Source organism: Danio rerio, chromosome 8, assembly GCF_052040795.2.
Source record: "Danio rerio strain M-AB ecotype USA chromosome 8, GRCz13ab, whole genome shotgun sequence".
Lineage (NCBI taxonomy): Eukaryota > Metazoa > Chordata > Actinopteri > Cypriniformes > Danionidae > Danio > Danio rerio.
Window position 1 is genome coordinate 5,392,501 of NC_141028.1, and position 15,888 is coordinate 5,408,388.

At 38.3% G+C, this 15,888-nt stretch overlaps 1 protein-coding gene across 11 annotated transcripts in view; it reads left to right on the forward strand.

Annotated features, from left to right (window-relative positions):
* citb (citron rho-interacting serine/threonine kinase b) overlaps positions 1 to 15,888 on the forward strand; it is a 130,321-nt gene that overhangs the window by 508 nt on the left and 113,925 nt on the right. The gene's annotated exons all lie outside the window — the stretch shown is intronic.

Here is a 15,888-nt window from a genome sequence, read left to right on the forward strand (position 1 = left end):
AAGCATTGTAGAAGCATGTTGATATAGTGTAGGACTGCACAATATTTCATTTCAGCATTAATATCTCAACGTGATCCCTCGCAATAGTCCCATCACAGTATATGCAACATTGAGTGTGTTTTACAATTTATTTATCATTTGCATTTGTTTTTGAGGCCTGTGACTGTATAATGACATTCAGTAGTATTAAGTTGTGCTGTCTGTAAACTTTAATAATGATTATTTTTGTTAATAAAGAGTTTTTTTTTGCATTATTCAGTAGATTGTTTAATAGATTTTATGCTGATACACTCCCACTATAGAGTCATCTCGATCAATCTAAAGTGATCAGTTCTTTACAGATAGGGATATTCAAGCCAAATCTGGTGAACTTGTATTCAGATAGATAGATAGATAGAACTATGGAAGAAGCAACATTGTAGAATCATGTTTGCAATGTGCTATGTGTGGCAGTTCAATGAGAGTTCTTGTTTGGTCATGATAGATAGATAGATAGATAGATAGATAGATAGATAGATAGATAGATGATAGATAGATAGATAGATAGATAGATAGATAGATAGATAGATAGATAGATAGATAGATAGATAGATAGATAGATAGATAGATAGATAGATAGATAGATAAATAGATAGATAGATAATGAAGATACTTCGGCAAAAAAAGCATTGTAGAAGCATGTTGATATAGTGTAGGACGGCACAATATTTCATTTCAGCATTGCGATCGCAACGTGATCCTTCGCAATAGTCCCATCGCAGGATATGCAACGTTGAGTTTGTTTTATAATTTATAATTTGCATTTGTTTTTTGTGGCCCGTGACTGTATAATGATTTTAAAAGCATTCAGGAATATTAAATTGTACTGTTTGTAAACTTTTTAATAGTGATTTATTTTTGAGTTTTTTTTTTTAATTATTCAATAGATTGCTTATTAGATTTTATGCTGTACACTCCTGCTATAGAATCACCCAAATCCATCTAAAGTGATCAATTCTTTACAGATTGAGATATTCAAGTCTTCTGGTGAAATCGTATTCATGTCTTATTATACAGCTGAAGTCGGAATTATTAGCCCCCCTGTATTATTTTTGGTCCAATTTCTGTTTAACAGAACTGTTTTTCACACTTCCAAACATATATTTTTTTAACAACTCATCTCTAATAACTGATGTCTTTTATCTTTGCCACCATGCCACCCCATTTTGCAAGTTATTCAGCGATATTTTTAATTAAAGTGTTTTATATTTTATATATTTATTATATTTTTTGCCCTTAAGTTCTAAATAAAACTAGAACCTAAAGTTCATTGACGAACTTTGATGTTGGCTTGAGAAAGTCAAACGTTTATGGCATTGTTAGGTGGTTGCTAAGCAGTTGCTAAATGGCAATGCTCGTTTACATGTTTTATCAAATGCTAATACTTAGTAGGCATTTCTAGCATATGTTATTGCATTTAGATAATCATTCATAGCATGTAGCTAATCGTTATTAGCACTTGGCTTCCATTATCATTGTTACCATGCATAGTACACAGGAAGTCCCATTTGCTAGCATGAGTCAAACAAGCCAATGCCCAGGTCCCTATGATGTTCTGATGTAGAGATATTGCTATTTTTAAATGGTTGCTAGGTTATACTGTTTTATTGCTATGGGGATATTTGACAGGTTAGTGATGATACATCAAAGCTTCTTGGCAATATGAGTGATCTTAATCAACCCCGATGTTTCTATGACAGTCTTTATGAGTGTCAAAAACTGGACTTGAACATTATGCATTCCTTATGTTGGGTTGCGGCTGGAAGGGCATTCGCTGTGTAAAACAAATGCTGGATAAGTTGGCGGTTCATTCCGTTGTGGCGACCCCTGATTAATAAAGAGACTAAGGGAATGAACATTATGTAAAAATGGCTTGCTGTATTTTTTTGAAAATACAATGCTTAATAAGTGTGAAGGTGAAGCATGCAAAAATGGCTTGCCATATCAGTAAAAAATATGGAGTTTAAGTCAAAAATGGCTTGCCATATTATAAGAAAAATAATGCTTAAAAATGATTTATTGTAAAACAATAAGTCTGATAAACCTTAAAGATATAGCAACAAAATCTAACGCATCTTAATACAGCTTTTGGCCAAATTTGGGGCTTGTATAATTTTTTTTATATGCCCGGATTATAAAAATTTTATATTTAACATTTTTTATTAAAAAAACTATAAGTCTTACAGGCATGAGGAGATATAGCAACAATCTTGAATGTAGAAAGCACATTTTGACCACATTTATGTACATAATAAAAGTACATAATATTTGACTAGATATTTTTCAGCATATTAGTATTCAGCTTTAAGTGGCATTCATAGGCTTAACTAGGTTAATTAGGCCAGTGGTTCTCAAAGTGGGGGTCGCGGGACAATCGCGGGGGGGTGATTCGCCTGGTGATTTCCAAAAATATGTTTATTTTTATTAAACCATAAAAATGACCATATTTTATCCAGAACTATACTGAAAATAAAAAGTAGTCGTTTATAGTTCCTATGTATTATATAGTTACTATAGTAGCTTACTAGTTCTATTGAATTGAGACCAATGGGGTAATTACATTATATTAAAGACACAGCAATAGCGTCAGAGGCAGCAGATTGATTTTCTACCATCAGGTTAAACTTTCTGGCACATTTACAGCACTGACATGCATTAAAAAATAAACAAAGTATATGCTTGGGTCTATTGGTGTGTGCGCGCCATTGCATGCAATGTTTCTGTTTTTATAACCACCTCAGAGGATATTGGGGGTCGTAAGTCACTGGCATTGTTATTTTAGGGGGTCGCGGGCTGAAAAGTTTGGGAACCCCTGAATTAGGCAAGTTAGGGTAAATAGGCAAGTGATTGTATAACAGTGGATTGTATTTTGTTGACAATCCAAGCTAAATATTGCATAAGGGGGTAATAATATTGACCTTAAATGGTTTATAAAAAATTCAAAACTGCTTTTATTGTAGCCGAAATAAAACAAATAAGACTTTTTCCAGAAGAAAAAATATTATAGGAAATACTGTGAAAATTTCCTTGCTCTGTTAAACATCATTTGGGAAATGTTATCAATCAATAGCAATATATTGCAATGTTTGATTTGTTCCACTATGATGCAGCCCTAATGTAATGTGTTGCAGTTCATTCTAAATAGGCATTTCCTTGGTGCATATTGTGATTAGTGATCTTACAAAAGCTGAGAATGCATCCAGGTGGCGTCTCAGAAGGGTGCAGAGAGAGAAAGAGAGTTCAGACTGGTGCTGCCAACACAGATGCCAACACTGTCAGCGTGTGAACTCTCGCTGTGTGTCATGACACCAGGTCTGAACAGAACATCACCACTGCGCTGGTCATTAGTTATCCCAATGCAACACAACCATTTGATTGTCTCTAAAAATTGCAAATGTGATGGCCTTATGGTAGAGCAGTGGGTAGAACAGTCGCCTCCTTGCAAGAAGGTCGCTGTTGAGTCCCGGCTGGGTCAGTTGGCATTTCTGTGTAGAGTTTCACCCACAGTCCAAAGACATGCGCTATGGGTTAACTGAATAAACCTAATTGGCCATAGTGTATGAGTGTGTGTGAATGAGTGTGTATTTTAATAGGTTAATCAGGTTCCAACTCAATTTATTTAGTTATATAAGGTTTAACTTAATGGGCCCTATCATACACCCGGCGCAGTGTGGTGCAAGACGCGGCGCAGTAGTCTTTTGGTAGTTTCAGCTTGGCGCAAGAGTTGTTTTGAGGCGTTGCGCTACGCTGTTTAAATAGCAAATGCATTAGCGCTCATATGTGCGCCCATAGGCGTTCTGGTCTAAAAAGGAAGGCGTTCTGAGGCAGACCGCTGGCGCGTTGCTATTTTGAGAAACTAAAATAGATTTTTCATTAGACCAAAACCCGGTCTAAACTCCGGCGCAGAGTTGCGCCTCGCTTACACACTGCTTAATACACACAAGAGAGCAATAGGCAAATATCTTTACATATGAAAAAATTTAAATATTAAGGATATATATAGGATATAATAAGAATAGATATAGGATATAAATATAAAGGATTAAAATATTACAAAACATATTATTTTCTAGCCTACATAAACATGAAAAATCACTGCTTTTATGTCTTCTTCATCTCGGGAGGCTTTTTCAGTTCATTCATAACAATTTGCTTTTGTATAATGTAATTATTATTAGCAGTATTATTTATTATATCCATATTTATATTTGTTTTATTAAAAACAAGCTTAGATTTGCCCACCTGTCAGGTTTTAGACCATATGGGGCATGGCAGGTGTATTTGGAAATTAGAACTGAATTTAGAAATAGTTTTGAAACAAATCTTTACGCTTAACAAACGAAATTATTTATTTATAGACTAATTGATGTCTGTGCGTAAAGATTTCCCTATCCAAGAGCGAAAGTGAAAGTAGATCCATTATCTCTCATTCTCATGCAGTAGATGCTCTGTTTAACAGTTTTCTGTTAAAAAAACTGTCAACTGTTAACTGTTTGCTCGTGAAATGCTCATTTTATTCCACTTAGTCTTACTTTACGTCCTGTAAATAGCGAATGCGCTCTTGGCAGCTGGGTCTTAAAGGGAATGGGATATGAGACTCTAATTGGTTTATTCTCAAAACACACCTTTAACTCATTAAGAAAATGAACTTAACCCTTTTAGACCATGCACCTTGGCGCAAGGCAGATTTCCCGTCCTTAAATTGGCAAAAACGCGTCCTGACACGCCCTGAAAGCGTTTGCGCCCTGCGTTTGCGCTCTGCGCATGGACCGTCAAAATAGAGCTCAATATTCCTAGTCAGTTTGACTAAAGTAACTTGAGATGACTAGAAGTTGTAATTTCTGTGTGGAGTTTGCATGTTCTCCCTGTGTTGGTGTGGGTTTCCTCCAGGTGCTCTGGTTTCCCCCACAGTCTAAAAACATGCGCTATAGGGGAATTGAATAAAATTAATTGGCTATAGCGTATGTATGTGTGTGAATGAGTGTGTATGGGTGTTTCCCAGTACTGGGATGTGGCTGGAAGAGCATCTGCTGTGTGTGATAATATGTGCAATATGATAATATTGTATGGGTCGTTTCATATTATGCTCTCTCACAGGGGCTGTCAATCTTAGTCTTGGTGGTCCGGTGTCCTGCAGATTTAAGTTCCAACCCCAGTCAGACACACCTTGACTAGCTAATCAAGCTCTTACTAGGCTTTCCAGAAACATCAAGCTGCAAGCGAGCAAGTTGTAACCAAAGTCTGCAGAACACCAGATTTTGTGGTGTCACAAACTACGTTGTTTAATGGTAATACTTGTTCATAACTTATATAAGCGCAGTTTTAAACGTCATTAGGGGGATGCAGACAGAAACATGAATAATAGCATGCTTAGAAAGTTGCAATCTTGAAAGTTACCATGTTTACATTTTCATTCATTCTTCTATTTTCTTTCGGCTTATTCACTTTATTCATCAGGGGTCTTCACTGTGGATAGAACCGCCAACTTATCCAGCATTTGTTTTTGCAGCGAATGCCCTTCCAGCTTCAACCCAGTACTGGGAAACATCCATACACACTCTGGGCTCAATTTTGCATTCCATTGCAAAAGCAATTAGGGCGTGTCGAAATCCACTTTTGCTAATTTAAAGACGGAAAAATCCGCTTTGTGCCATGGTGCATGGTCTAAAAGGGTTGAGCTTATTTTCTTAATGAGTTATAGGTGTGTTTTGAGAATAAACCAATCAGAGTCTTATCTCCCATTCCCTTTAAGAGTCAGTTGCATTGCACCATAGCGCATTTGCTATTTACATGAAGACTTTGTTTAACTGTTTTCTTGCTCGTGAAATGCTCAGTTTTTCCACTTACAGAGCATCTACAGTGCGAGAATGAGCGATAAGGCATCTCATTATCTACTTTCGCTCTCGTGGATAGGGAAACCTTGTATGCACAGTCATCAATTAGCCTATAAATAATTAATTTTGTTTGTTAAGCGTAAAGATTTGTTTCAAAACCATTTCTAAATTCAGTTCTAATTTCCAGCAAACGAATAAATGAACACACAAACACATGCACTATTGATGAATTGAATTGGATAAATTGGCTATAGTGTATCAGAGTGTGTGTGTGAATGAGTGCGTATGAGTGTTTCCCAGTACTGGGTTGCGGCTGGAGGGGCATCTGCTACGTAAAACATATGCTGGAATAGTTGGTGGTTCATTCCGCTGTGGCGACTACTGAATAGAGACAAAGCCGAAGGAAAATTAATGAATGATTGAATATGAAACAATAAGTTCTTCCAAAAAAACCCTCAAGAATTGTGTTGTTTCAACTCATTTTACATAAGTAGTTTAAACAAGAAGCGTCATTTTTGAGTGTATAAATAAACTAATAATGGATTGAATTTACAGAAATGGCAATATATCATTATATACTGTATATTGAGGATATAAGATGACTTGTATTGTGATATATGTTTGTCATATCGCCCAGCCCTAATATGCAAATTTAAGGAGTCTTTTTGACACTATAAGCTGCATTACAATGCCCTGGCAACCATCCTGGCATGGCGACAGCAAGTTTTGCACCCCTCACATTTCCCTCAGCAAATCCGATATGTATTGATTCTTGGCTGTGTGGTACAGGTAACTCATCTGTGGTGTGTTTGGAGAGAGAAAGATACAGTATGTGGGTGTAGTGAAATAGAAATGCATGAGGGGAAAAAGTAGCAAGAAGGTGACAGAATGGACTTATTTCTATGGAAACAGCATATCCCTTCACTTTCCTCTCTCCCTCCTCCCTCTGCGCACCGCTACTGAAGACATACACGGAGGCTTTCCTGTTCATAGTGAAGCTATGCGGAGAGAAATGCATCAGCAAATGGAGTGATTGGGAGTTTATGCGAGTTGGAAAGTTGACAGGCTAAATATGAGATCAGACACGCCCACATTGCATCACTTCCTTTGTTTACCTCATTCTGTTCCTGCTGACGTGAGGTGTTTTAATAGAGAAATGCGTCAACAAATGGATTAGTTGGGAGAGTTTACATGATTTGGAAAGTTGACAAACTGTAAATATGAGCTCAGACACGCCCACATTGCATCACTTCCTTTGTTTACCTCATTCTACTCCAGGGGTCCGTTCTTCGTACCTCGCTTAAATGATCTAAGATGATTTTGCCGATCCTGGATCTTTTAATCTTGATAACTGATCTCTGGCTAATTTGGTTCTTCAAACAAGTTTGCGAATCAGATTAGAATGTCTGGATGAACTGATCTGAGATCGCTGCGTGTGTTGTGAAGGACAGATCTATCGATCCTCGAAATCATGATCAGCAATGCAACGATTGGCTGACGGCACAGCAGCGTAATGACATCATCTGATTAATATTCAATTATCCATGTGAGCAAAATTACATCAAATTAGCAGTAAACGGCTTGTTAAATATGACAAGCAATAACTTTCCACATATGTTGTGAACTGCAGGCTTTACACTTTCATGTGTCAAGAGTATTGATCATCTATTTCAATGCAAATCAGTGTATTTAGTTCTACATTTAGAGAATATTTTCTTTATTACAGTAGCCGTTTTTTTAATCGCTGTATGGAATAACTGGATGTTTACAAAAACATTTTAATATTGGTAAAGGCGTCTGCAACTTTTGTGAAGCATAATCACCGGCATATTAACTGTCAAAACATGTTCATGACTGCATTAATGTATTATTGCTTTATTTTAAAAAGTCACATTTTCTGCATTTCTATTATCATACACAAATTGTACTAAAGCGATCTAAAAAGTTCATATCAATAAATTTTCTCTTTGTACTTTCATTTCGAGGGTGCAGATTGCATAAGTTTTGTTAATATAACTTTATTTATTTTATTAATAACTATAACTTTATATATATAGTTAATTATTTTTTACTATTTTCCCAAGTGTATATAACTACTACTGTAAGAAAATATCATAATTCGGTACTTTCTCTATTATCTTTGCTTGAACTGACCCGATCTAATCCTGTTTATATGAATTGAACCTGCTTCCGGTCAGGTTTGAGCTAGCAGAACTGTTGCCATGACAACAACTCTCAGATCAGCTTTGAAGAACGAAACGATCCTGGATCATGTCAAAAATTTGATATAGAGGACATTTGGATGGTGGGAGGAAACCGGGGAACCGGGGGAAACCCACGCGGACACGGTGAGAACATGCAAACTCTGCACAGAAATACCAGATGGCTCAGCGAGGACCCGACGCCATAGGTATTCTTGCTGTGAGGCAACAGTGCTAGTCACTGAGCCACCGTGCCACCCATTCTGGATAAAGAAGGGGAAGAGGGGGGTTTCTTCCAGACGTAGATAGTTGTAGAAAGGAAATGAGGATATATATAGTGACTTCGGATCCTTTGATTGGAGGATCATGATTAGGCCCACACGGAATCTGCGCTCGCAGAATTCCGCAGATTTTCCGCAGAATTCCGCAGATTTTAAGCCCATTATTAATTCTGTTTATTTACTTCAGTAAATGTGTAAATCTGAATTTATTCAGTTTTATTCAGTAATTTACTACTTTTTATTTAATATATTAAGGTGAAAGTTATGATACTCAGCTGGATACTCCTAAAATAATTCCGCAGAAATCTGCAGATTTTTACTAAAATTCTCCGCAGAAATAGCAAAAAACGTCAGCAGATTCCGTCTGGCCCTGATCATTATTAACTAATGTGGACCAGCTGGGTCAATCATGATCACATGCTCCTCACGAAATTGGTTTAAACTTAGGGTGCTTTCACACCTACACTTTTGTTTCGGAACGTATCTCTTTTGCCCAGTTAGCGCGGTTCGATTGGCATATGTGAACAGGGCAATCGCGCTCTGTTCCGCGCCAAAGTAATCGCTCCGAGATCGCTTGAATGAGGTGGTCTCGGCTCGATTGAAACGAACCCTGGAGCGGTTCGATTGCAGTGAGAAAGCGATCCGATCCGAGCGCGGTTATATCACAGTGTTTTATGGATATGTAATAGGCTTACGGCTAAATGAAGAGAGAATTATGAGTAGGGTGGGAAGTTTCGCGAGTCTCCGGATGCCCGCAAACGAGTGATGATCTCCCGGTAATCTCGCGTCTCCCTCCCGGTCATCAAATAGGCGCAGGAGAGTTTACTCGCACGTGACTTGTTTTAGCTCTTTTGGTCCGATTAGAAACTTTGCAATGTGAAAGCGAACCGCTCCAAGAGCAAAGTGCAACATTGTAACAATTGTAATCTCTGTTTCGGAACAACTGAATCGATTCACAGGTATGAAAGCACCCTTAAACTTCACTTATTTTTACCTGATTATCCCAGCGACTCCCATATAAATCCTTCAGCGATTGGTTTGTTCTCAAACCCCTCTTTAGCGCAAAGCTAATCTGCGCTGATCGGACCGATGACAGCCTGTTGCGATTGGTCGACAGCGTTCAGCACGAGACAGAGTGAAATGCTTAGCACGGCTAATCAACAATATTGAAGCAGTCGGAGTGCAGAGTGTATGTGTGAGCATACTCTTTCCCGGAAGTCTCCCGTATTTCAGACCCATCTCCAGCCACCCACCCATTTCGGTATTTATCCCAGAAAACTCCCGTAATTTCATCCAGTGGTCCTCAACATTTTGGTATGGTCTGTGAAACCCCCGACAACATTGGTATAGAATCCGATCGTAGCGGACGCCCGAAACACACTCCATAGTAGTTAACTTACACCACAGTACACAGTACCCGGTTCTCAACAGTGTTATTCAGACACCTCACCCCCGAACCGGTCTTCTGGATTTTTTTATGAGTGCATTAAAGCAGTGCAGTTAAACACCAGCATATTGCTCTATTCTTAAATGACACACATTCAGTATTATTCCACACAGCAGCAAAAGCTGAACTATTCTGAACCTTGAACGCTGCATGTGTGTAGGAACAACTGGCGATGACCATAGCAACGACAAACGGCAGTGGAACGCGAGCTCACGAACGCATTTAAATCCGTGATCAAAGCAGCACGCGTCGCGTTTTCAACGTGGCATTAGATGCGATATGAGAATAGAAAGAGTTAACCTGATACAGTACAAGCGGTTACAAGTAACAAAACACAATTAAATGCATCATCTACAAGCTAGAGAAAACAAGGAGGCAGCCGTTTACTTAGTCAATGGAAAACTTCATTCATTCCTTCATTTTCTAGTCCCTTTATTGATCCGGGGTTGCCACAGCGAAATAACCGCCCATTTATCCAGCATGTTTATCTACGCAGCAGATGCCCTTCCAGCCGCAACCCATCTCTGTTAAACATCCACACACACTCATTCACACTCATTCACACTCATACACTACGGACAATTTAGCCTACCCAATTCACCTGTACCACATGTCTTTGGACTGTGGGGGAAACCGGAGCACCCGGAGGAAACCCACATTAACGCAGGGAGAACATGCAAACTCCACACAGAAAAGCCAACTGATCCAACCGAGGCTCTAACCAGCGGCCTTCTTGATGTGAGGCGACAGCACTACCTACTGTGCCAGTGCGTCGCCCAATGGAAAACTTGTAACCATTGATTTCCATAGGATACTTGTGGACACTAAAGAAGATATTTTAAAGAAAGCTGAAAACCTGTAACCATTAACTTCCTTAGAATACTGTTGAACACCAAAGAAGATTTTTTGAAAAATGCTGAAAACCTGTAACCATTAACTTCCATAGGATACTGTTGAACACAAAATAAGATATTTTGAAGAATGCAGAAAACCTGTCACCATTGACTTCTATAGTAAAATTGTTGAACACTAAAGAAGATATTTTGAAGAAAGCTGAAAACCTGTCACCATTGACTTCCATAGTATACTGTTAAACACAAAAGAAGATATTTTGAAGAATGCTAAAAACCTGTAACCACTGATTTCCGTAGTATACTTTTGGACACTAAACTAGATATTTTAAAGAAACCTGAAAACCTGTAACCATTAACTTCATTAGTATACTGGTGAACACCAAAGATATTTTGAAGAATGCTGAAAACCTGCAACTGTTGACTTGCGTGGTATTCTGATAAACACAAAAGAAAATATTTTGAAGAATGCTAAAAACCTGTAACCGTTACCTTCCATAGTATACTGTTGAACATAAAAGAAGATATTTTGAAGAATGCTAAAAACATGTAACCATTGACTTGCGTAGTATTCTGATAAACACAAAAGAAGATATTTTGAAGAATGCTGAAAACCTGTAACCGTTACCTTCCATTAGTATACTGTTAAGCACTAAACAATATACTTTGAAGAATGCTGAAAACCTGTAACCATTGACTTCCATAGTATACAGTTGAACACTAAAGAAGATATTTTAAAGAAAGTTGAAAACCTGTAACCATTAACTTCCTTAGAATACTGTTGAACACCAAAGAAGATACTTTGAAGAATGCTAAAAACCTGTAACCATTGACTTCCATAGTATACTGTTGAGCACTAAACAATATACTTTGAAGAATGCTGAAAACCTGTAACCATTGACTTCCATAGTATACAGTTGAACACTAAAGAAGATATTTTGAAGAATGCTGAAAACCTGTAACCATTGACTTCCATAGTATACAGTTGAACACAAAAGAAGATATTTTGAAGAATGCTGAAAACCTGCAACCATTGATTTGAACCAAGTTTAATGATACAGTATTTGAAAAGCATGAATAACATGCAGTGGTTTTAGGGATGTTCATAGCGCTGATGCAGAGCTGTCTAAAAGTGTGTGTAAGTTTGACAGTGAGATGATTTCATGCAGCAGCCTGCGGTGTGTGTCGTGATGATGCTCGTGCTCGCTAATCCTCGAGAGCTTTCATCCGCTTTCAAACCCCCGATCCCACACATGTACACGCAGACAACTGAATATTATTTTTGGGTAAATAATAATACGATTGATGCGAGTGCTGATCAGGTAAAGGGATCGGTGTGGTCGTGACTGCAGCTCTGACTCCTTCAGTTCTGAGCTCACAGAGACGAGCATAAAAAAAGAGCAGAATATGATGTCTTTTAAAAAAAACAGTGTTGTTTTGTTGGTGTGAATGGACTTGAGTGGATGCTGTTTAACACCTGATGCATGAGCATGTTTGTGTTATGCATGAGGTTTCTGCTCTCTATAACTGTATGTTACTCTTTACATCACTTTCCCTTTCTCTCTCTATCACTCTATCTGTTTCTCTTTTCATCACTTTTTTTGTTGCTACCTCTATCAATCTATCCATTGCTCTCCTTCACACTATCCGTTGCTCTATCACTATCTATAGCTGTATCTCCATCATTCCATCTTTGTTACTATATATGTTGCTCCGTCCGTCCGTCCATCCATCCTTTGATGTAAATTTAATTTTGTACAATACTTTTTAATTATATATTTAATTAGGTACTACTGGAGTTACGCGGTGGCGCAGGTAGTGCTGTCACCTCACAGCAAGAAGGTCGCTGGTTCGAGCCTCGACTGGGTCAGTTGTCGTTTCTGTGTGGAGTTTGCATGTTCTTTCCTCGTTTGTGTGGGTTTCCTCCGGGTGCTCCGGTTTCCCCCACAGTCCAAACACATGCGCTGTAGGTGAATTGGGTAGGCTAAATTGTCCGTAGTGTATAAGTGTGAATGAGTGTGTATGGGTGTTTCCCAGCGATGGGTTGCAGCTGGAAGGGCATCCGCTGCGTAAAACATGTGCTGGATAAGTTGGTGGTTCATTCCGCTGTGGCAACCCCAGATTAATAAAGGGACTAAGCCGAAAAGAAAATGAATGAATGAATTAGGCACTACTGTACGTTAGTTTTGGTCATGCCAAAGAATGCCAGTCAAGTGTCAGACCTGTTGTTTACATATTGAACAATACAAGGACCTTATTATTCAGTGGTCACAAACTCATGATCTTACTGATGTTACAAGATCAATGATTTAATATTCATCCTTGCCTTCAGCATGTCAGTGTGTCATAGCTGCTAAAATATTCTGCTTTGTGATTCCAGCCCCTTTAGTCAGAGTTCCTTGTTTGTTTCCCATTTTTTTACAGCCGAATTTCTCTTTTTCTCGCTCCCTGGAGATCGGCATTAGCTGAAAGATCAGAATAATTAAAACAAGCCTCGTCTCGAAGCACCCGTTGATTTTCCACATGCTAAATTATGCATCCAGCTGGCTTCAGAAGTATAATCATATTTTTGCATGACCATTTGCATGTCCTGGTGATGTAAGATGCAGTATTGAATGCAGGTTTAAGAAAAATGCAAAAAAATATTACATTTTCACAGTTTTTTTTAGTGGCCTCAAAAAATATAATAGTCTGTGATTCTCTCTAACTTTGTGGTCTGACTAAACTTCACTTCATCAGTGATAAAGAAAAGTTATCAGCATCATTTAAGATGTGCAGATACATATTTCTTCTTATAGAGCCAATATAGGCTCATTCTGAAAGCGTAGCCCTATATACATACATCGCAAATTATGAAGAAAATACATATGGCTGCGTTTTTGTCTTAAAAATAAACACTACGGGGTGGTATAATGGCATTTCTTTTCTTGCTTACCAGCTGATCACTTACCTCTTTATGGACTGCCGTTACCAGTTTGTCACGTGGCTTGCCACGTATGTTGGCTGACTTGAGAAGCAGAGAGAAGTTGACTACGATGATGTTGTTCAAGTCCGGCTAAGAACAGTTTCAGAATGCGGATAAGACAAAAACAGAAGCCAACAACATGGTGAGAATGTGGTAAAATCTGAAAACGTGGTAAAAATCAGACAAGGGCTTTTCTTTTTTTGTATTGCTTTTTAAAACTGTTGGTTGGGTTTAGGGAAGTGGGTGGGCGGTGGTCAATCAGTGCTTTTAAAAACTATAGGTTGATTTTTTGGGAAGAGGGAGGGGGGTTCAGTCAGTCAACAGCGGAATCTAATGGATTTTCGCGGGAACAACAGGTGCGAATGGCAGTTGCCAGTGAAATTTGAGATCTAAAAAAGTGTACACAGCGGCGTCTGGCAGATTTGCGAATACAAAAACTGCAAAAAAGTTTACCTGCTGGGACGTATTTGGCGCTCTCCAGAAATGTATATAGGGGTACATTTTCAGAGTAAGCATGAGTTGTATAGAGCCCACTTTGTTCTGATTGGTCAGGTGGCCCTTCTCTGATTGGTCAGATATTCCATTATTGTTTGTTTATTTAGATCCCCATTAGCCACTACCGTAATGGATATTCTCCCTGGAGTCTAACAAATAAAATGACATGTTTATTTTAAATGATCAAATGTTACGATTGGTTGACTGCTTACAGTACGTGTTGAAAATTGTTACCGTATCTGAATTTCAGCTCTTTTGCAGTGCTTTTAAACTAGTTAATGCAAACCGTAAAAATAACATTGTTCTTAAAAAGGTATTATATTATTATTATTATTATTATTATTATTATTATTATTATTATTGTTATTCATTTGAGATCTTAAAAAGCGTACACAAACGTATTCGCAAAATACAAAAACTGCAAAATAGTTTACCTGCTGGGAAGTATTTGGCGCTCTCCAGAAATGTATATAGGGGTACATTTTCAGAGTGAGCCTGAGTTGTATAGAGCCCACTTTGTTCTGATTGGTCAGATGGCCCTTCTCTGATTGGACAGATATCCCATTATTGTTTATTGTTTATTTAGATCCGCATTAGCCACTACCGTAATGGATATTCTCCCTGGAGTCTAACAAATAAAATGACAAGTTTACTTTAAATGATCATATGTTGGGATTGGTTGACTGCTGGCGATGCAGTGGCGCAGTGGGTAGCTCGTTCGCCTCACAGCAAGAAGGTCGCTGGGTCGCTGGTTGGATCCTCGGCTCAGTTGGCGTTTCTGTGTGGAGTTTGCATGTTCACCCTGCGATCGCGTGGGTTTCCCCACACAGTGTGTGTGTGTGTATGAGTGTATGAGTGTGATGTTTCCCAGAGATGGATTGCGGCTGGAAGGGCATCCGATGCGTAAAAACTTGCTGAATAAGTTGGCGGTTAATTCCGCTGTGGCGACCCCAGATTAATAAAGGGACTAAGCCGACAAAAAAATTAATGAATGATTGGTTGACTGCTTACAGTGCGTGTTGAAAACTATTACCGTATCTGAACTTCAGCTCTTTTGCAGTGCTTTTAAACTAATTAATACAAACAGTAACAATAGCATTAATTCTTAAAAAGGTATTATTATTATATAAGGTAATATTATTATTAATTTGAGATCCTAAAAAGCATAAACAGCGGCCTCAAGCGGATTCGTGAAAACAAAGTACCTCCAGGGATGTATGTGGCGCTCTCCAGAAATGTATATAGGGTTACATTTTTAGAATGAACCTGGGTTAAATAGCGCCCACTTTGTTTTGACTGGTCAGATGGCCCTGCTCTGCTCTGATTGGTCAGTTATCTCATTATTGTTTATTGTTTTTTTAGTTCCCCATCGCCACCACCGTAATGGATATTCTTCCTAGGGTCTGACAAATAAAATTAAAAGTTTACTTGTAATTTTGGCATGGGTGGTTGGAATTCCGGGAATTTGCAGGGAATTCTGGGTGTTTTCTGGGAGACCAAACAATACGGGAGAAGGGAAAAATGGAAGTGTTGGCAGGTATGGCTTACAGTACGTGTTGAAATTCATACATGTGTTGAAATATATTTATACGTGTTGAAATAAAATGACAAATTTACTTGGTTGGTTGCTTGGCAGGTTGGTGGATTAGTTGACTGCTTACAGTACCTGTTGAAAACTGTTACCGTATCTGAACTTCAGGTCTTTTGCAGTGCTTTGAAACTAATTAATACAAACAGTAGCAATAGCATTGGTCTTAAAAAGGTGACACTTCAGT